Source organism: Corvus brachyrhynchos, unplaced genomic scaffold (genome assembly GCF_000691975.1).
Source record: "Corvus brachyrhynchos isolate BGI_N302 unplaced genomic scaffold, ASM69197v1 scaffold1, whole genome shotgun sequence".
In the NCBI taxonomy this organism is placed as follows: Eukaryota; Metazoa; Chordata; class Aves; order Passeriformes; family Corvidae; genus Corvus; species Corvus brachyrhynchos.
This window is the reverse complement of record NW_008237222.1, coordinates 5,990,969-5,997,341: the sequence shown is the minus strand read 5'-3', so window position 1 is coordinate 5,997,341 and position 6,373 is coordinate 5,990,969. Positions and strand designations below refer to the sequence as shown.

The 6,373-nt window shown below is 35.5% G+C and overlaps 1 protein-coding gene across 2 annotated transcripts in view; it reads left to right on the top strand.

Moving 5' to 3' along the window:
- The window catches only part of DICER1 (dicer 1, ribonuclease III), a 66,562-nt gene that overhangs the window by 11,188 nt on the left and 49,001 nt on the right, over positions 1 to 6,373 (top strand). For both annotated transcript variants that reach the window (XM_008629735.2, XM_008629736.2), the window contains exons 2-3: positions 4,858 to 4,923; positions 5,804 to 5,904. The gene's annotated coding sequence lies outside the window, so the exon portion shown is untranslated. The remainder of the gene's footprint in view (positions 1 to 4,857; positions 4,924 to 5,803; positions 5,905 to 6,373) is intronic.

Below are 6,373 nucleotides of genomic sequence, written 5' to 3'. Positions count from 1 at the left end.
AGCAGAGAACTCTCTCAAGGATATGTATTTTATCTCAATTTATTCTTTTTCATCTTGCATTTGTTCTGCTACTGTGAGAAGATTGATGGATGAATCAGGAATGGGTCTGTTTTCTGGTTTGGATCTCTGCACTGCAAGGTTTAGTGGTGCTAACTTGCAACAGTATTGGAGCTAAAGGACCTTTATGAGCCACTTACCTCACTGCTAACAGAGGAGGTGGTTTATGTTTGACCCTGTTCCAGCTTTCATGGTTGATCATTTTTGCCAAGTAAATTGTTGAATATTTTCGATTCAGTTTCGGTATTATGTCAGTTGTTTTGGAAGGTCAGCAGTGGTACAGATAACCTGTGATACGGAAATGCTACATGAGGCTTGAAGCATTATACTGGTGAAATGTAATATTTATGGCTTCTCACCACTTTTGAACCCCAGACACCATGCAAATATTTGCTTTTTTTGGACAATATTGAAAATAAAGATCGATGCATTAAAAAAAATAGAATTTAATTGAGATGAGCTGCTGAAGTCTTATTATTAGTTTAACTGTAAAGAATGTAAAGGAATGCTGATGTTCTAGTCTAAGTGCATCTATTTACATAGAGGGAAATAATTACATCTTTTCCACTTTGGAATTAATTCAAATCATTTTACAATCATGCACATTTATTCTGCTCTTCATCTTGTGTGAGAGCCCTTGCAACACTGTTGGTTTGCCACAGCATTTTCATAGAATTGCAGAATTCCATATGATTTAGGGAAAAGATGCCTAAAATCCAACTGTCAATGTAAGACTGCCCAGCCCAAACAAAACCATGTCCCTAAGTGCCATGTCTACACATTTTGTTAAATACCTTCAGGGGTGTTGACTCAACCTGAGCAACATCTTCACCTTTAGATATTCTTACATGTTCCAAAAGAAAAACAAAGACAAACCCAGCAACAAGCAAGCAAAAAACCAAACCAAAAAATAACAACCGTGTGGACCTATGGAAATGTCTTGGAAGTTATTCACATATTTTCCTTCAATAAAATAAAATAATCAAGTATGGTTTTTGTTTGTTGCGGGTTTTTTTTTTCTCCTCTCTGGTGTTCTTTCTCTGGAGATTGAATTCTATGTCAGCTGAGGAGCTTTGAATGTCCTCAGAATTTGGGAGAAATAAGTTTCTTTGTACTACTTATTTTTATGAATTTAATACTGACTTCATCCCAGTTTCACATAAAAGAAAATTCCAGTAGTGTGCCCACAAGTTCGTTGCAGGGAAAGGCCATGTGAAGACAAGTAGTGTAACTGGTGATAAGTCTTTCTTTTTTGGGATGACATTTAAAACAACAAAGTGTAAATGTGGACTAAATAATATGCTAACCACCATGTAATACTTATGCATTTTAAGGTTGCACTAGGAAGAGTTAGTTTGATGCACCGTTAATGATGAATACTTCTTGTTTGGTTGATTTGGTTTTTTTTGTTTTGTTTTGTTGGGGGTTTTTTGGATCTAAGGCTAGAATTTGAACAGTGGTTCTTGAGTGGTACATAAATTGATATGGCCAACTGCAGTAGATTTGAACTCTCATTTTAGAATTGGTAGAAGTTTTAGAGCTTGATTTACACTCCAAATGTCTGCTGGCCTTGCATCATACAATTATTGACTTCAGAGAAAGTCTTTTGTAGTGTGGGGCACTTAGTAATTTTGGATGTTGCGGCACAGTGTTAACAGTGAACTGTTGAGTGCCCATGTTTTGAGGAGCTTGACTTCTAGCCACATGCAGAGAAAGGGTTTATGTTTATGCAAATAATGGGATTGAAGTCTCCACATGGGGTTATATTCAGGGGGCAGCTGCTGCTTTTACTTATCCAAAGCAAGAATAATTAATCCTTTGGAACTGTACTTGCCTCACAGCTTGCCCCCAAATTGAGGAAGAGAGAAATCCCTGCTCTAATGTCTGCTTAATTGCTTTCCTGTGGAAAGACATAAGTACCTGAAAAGCTTGAACATAACCTTTAAATTAACTAAATCATCACAAGTAAATAATTTGGTACCCAAGTAAACAACCAAATGATAAATAAATTTACAGATACGGTCAGTTATCCCTACTTACGATACTGATATGATAGTATAGTTACCCATAAATTAGAATCTACACATTGAGCTACAGTTTTTCTATGCAGCAAAAAAACCTCTCAAATAAGTGGCATAATTTAATTCTAATTGCTGTTAAAACTAATAAATGTGTTTCAGAGTGTTTGTATATTTAGAGAGGTGTGTGTCCTGAGTGTAATTCTTTCCTGACTTCCCTGAAGAAGGCTTAGGTCCTTGGGTGTCAAAGAGTATATTGCTTTCAAATTAATCTGAGGTGGTAGGGAGTTTGTACTATGGTTTCTGACATAACTTTATTGTTTGTACTGTAATAAACCGAAGAAAAATAGTTGAAATACGAAGTTCCTGGAATAACAAATGGAAGAAAAGGATAAATCCTGTTTTATAGTCACCCCTTCCCCCCAGCCCTCAGCATACCTGGCCAGCTGTAATTATAGAGACAGGATGCCAGCCCAGGTGTACTTTTTCTTCCCAATCATAATGGCAGTTTTTACCTTATCCCCTAAAGATCATGCAGGACTTTTGTTCATGCTGGAATCCCGTTGTATTTGCATAAAGATAATTCACTTCATCACAGCTTTCATGTGAGTTTAAGAGTTCAGTTGCATAGAATTTACTGCAAGATAACTTCATTTTCATGTTGTTAACAATTTGAGTAACGGTTTAACTGCTGGAAGGAATAGTTGTATAATTTCAAATTGAAGATGCTGAAGAGCAAGAACGTGGATAGCCTTTCAGATTCAGCCTGTTGTTTATAGTGTGACAGCAGGTCTTTTACTGTAAATTTCAGTTACCATTTTTCTGACCATCCTTTTTTAATAGCAGGTTAGGTATCGTATGAATGTGATTATTTTCAAGGACCAAATTATAAACCCATGAAATAAAAATAAAACCTGTCTATATAGTCTGTATTCTCTGATATATTTGGATACTTGGGTTTTGCATTAGTAGTGTTTCAGTAGCAAATAGCCAAGATACTTCAAGATCTTGGCTGAGATTTGTAGAAGTAACTTGTGGTTGCTTGCAGATTTCTAGAGTGCTGGAGATTTGCAGAAGTGCCTGCTGTGACACTTCTTGGATGCTTCTCTTGATGTCTTTATAGGAACTGGGGATTTTTTCATGTTAGTGCTTTGAGTATTTATTGTGTTTGTGGTATGTTTTGGAGTTAGACGTTTTAAGTGATTGATTATCTTAGAACTCTTGCCTTCTATCTGTTGATAAAATATGTGAATGTTGAGCTCTTAAAAGAAAAGGTGACATTTAAGAAAAGGGGAAACCTTGCGTTTCATAGAAGACATTGGCTTTCCTAAAAATTAGGTTTCTAAAATGTCAATAATTTTTCCTTTTTGTTTCTTTTGCTTGTTTACGAGGTCCTCTGACACTATAGAGCAAAATTAAACATATATATATATATATATATTTTCTTTATTTTTGGTGTGGTAGAAAATATTTTGCCGGCTGCGACTGCAGCATGGGGGATGTTCGGTGCTGGGCTGCCCGGGCCGTGCCGCTGTCCCGAGGGCCGTCGCCAGCAGCAGGTGCCCGTGGCCGCCGGAGAAGGATCGAACCCGGCTTTGTCTGAGTGGGGGCACCAGCACCATTTAGATGCTAATGTGTCATACGCTGCTGTTTTGTACTAGACCTTGACTGCATCTCCGGAATGTGGCCTGTCTGGTTTTAGGTTGGCATTCAAAGGGCCTACTGTAATTCCTGCCTTCCAATCGATTGATTAAAGCCTCGGTCTTCTGACTTCGATGTGCCAAAGGAAGCGGTTGTGCTGGTGGAGAATTAGAATTACATACTTTTTAGGTTCTTACCTACTGGTCTCTGTGCTTTGTGTTTGCCATCTGTGATTAGGCAGTAAAGTAAATTTGCTCTGTTAAGCCACACATGGCATTAGCTTTATTGACAAGGGTTGAACGTTTCTTTCTGTTCATGCTTGCTTTATGCCAGGGTATCCAAATGCTGCGTTGTTCTCTTCAACTTTTCTTGTAAATGTATAGAGTGGAGTATATTTCTATATTTTTGCCGTGGATGCGGCAGTTTTCTGTGGGTAGGTTATTTTCTGGTTCAATGGAATATATATTCTGGTTCATGTTTAGAGGCAGTGAATAAATGAATAACCTAGACATAGTAGGAACATGCTATAATAAATCTAAGTCCTACTTACTACATCTTAGAAGCAATTTGCTGTATTTTGTGCTGAAAATAAAAGATGTATTTATGTATGCTGCAAACACAAATTTAAAATGTAGCCTAGGGAGTAAATGTTTTGTGGGTCTATTTTGTACATGAATGCAGTATTCATTAGATTTTCTGTGCTGCATTCCTTTTGTATTCTTGTAAAATTGAACGGTAACTGTTTACTTTGTTTTCTGGAAAACATACATTCTTTCAGATCTCTCTCTTAAATGTGTTGAATAATAATTTTCTTCCAGATTTCCTTACTGTGTTAGGTGAAACATACGTGGAGGGAGCACAGGGGAGAAAAGCTGTAAATCTAATTGGCCTCGGCTAGCAATTACTTTAGCAGATAAAACAAAATATGCAAATATCTCCTGAGCACTTAAGGCTGATCTTCCAGACACTGACTCTCTGTATCCCTAGCCAAAAAGGGGCATATGATAATTAGATTTTGAAAGACCATGTGCTCTTGCTACAGAGCTAAATATTAAAATGCAAGAAAGCAGACTACCACATGGCACAGTTGATTTTAATGGCAGTTCATGTTAAAATGCTCTCTCTTTATGTTGCCTTTTAGGTTACCTAGGGTGAAACAAAATTACAGGCTTGGAGACTCTGGAAAAGCTCAGCATCAGCATTTGAGGTAAAAATGAACATACTGAACTAATCTTGGGGGTGTCCTCTTTGTTAACTTTATGGAATTGATTGGAGGAGAAATTTTCATCAAGATTCATTTTGTGTTTAAGTTTTCAGTATTGATTTTAAAAAATTGGACTTCACTATCTGTCTTTTTAGGTCTGGAAAACCTCACACTTTTAGGTGTATATATTGTGCAAATATTTTATTTTATAGCTTTAAGAACACTAGATCTGCTTAAATACGGTATTTTTGCTTTGAGTTGTAGTTTTTTATACATATGTAATACATATATTTGGCTAATATATCTAGAAATTCACTGTCATGAATTATTATTTTTCCAAATTTTACTTTTATGGTTGAATTACCATCTTAAATGCACAGGATTTTCTCTTTTACTAAAAAGACTGATGTGTACTTTGAGAGAAATGGTTGTTGCTTTTTCATGAGTTGCCTGTATTACTTGCAGTTTCAAATTGAAACAGTGTACGGAAGTTTGAATTCTGATTTTTTTTTAATGTCAAACTCAAATTGAAAATATATGTGCATGGAAAAAGCAATACAATTATACGAACCATAGTAAAATTATATCAAACACTCTACTCCTGTATTTCTCACATGAACCAGTAATTAATGATAGTAGCCTGGAAATAGGACTAGGGAAGTATGTGCACATTTAAATTAAATTATCTTTTAAATAACTCTTTTAACTTTTAGTTTCTAATAGCAAATTAAAATAATTTGTGTTCAGAGTGAACTTAGGTAGTTCATTTCTGTCAGCAGGTTGTGGTGTAGGCTCAACACATATAAGTGTTTACAAGCAACTGAATTACCACAATTTATCTTGCTGTTGTAGTTCATTGGTTTTTGTTCTTGTTTTTTTTAAGAGCCAAGGCTTGCAAATTATGTGATTAATCTACAAGCTGATATCATGATGTCAAAATGCAGTTTGGGAAGCATAAACACAGAGATTGTGGAAATTAAAACGGTAAGACTGTGCTTTGTAGTATGGGAGAAACAGGTTTTGATGTATCACTGCACTGTGTTCTTCTATTTTATATTTAAAGCTGCTTCAGAACTATAGAGTAAAGTAACTTCCACGTGTGAATTTATAGAAATTGACTGTGAATTTCTTTGGAAAGAAAAATGAAAGTAGCTACTTCATTTTATTCATAGAAGTTTAAATGTTTATCATGAAACACATGCCCTGCTATTTCTTATGAAGCTGAATATGATTAGAAATCTATTCAGTTTTTTAAAAGAATGTGTGTATTTTTCTTGTGGATTTTATATTCAAATGTAGTTGTGTTGGTGAAATACAATCAGTTAAAAAAAAAAAAAAAAGAGTTGACACAAGGGGTTAGAATTAGAATTGAATTCATATGTTGTTCCAGATAGGAGATACAAAATAAATGGTAAGGAAAAGAAATGACAGGTGAATTAAGGTCTTAGTTTCA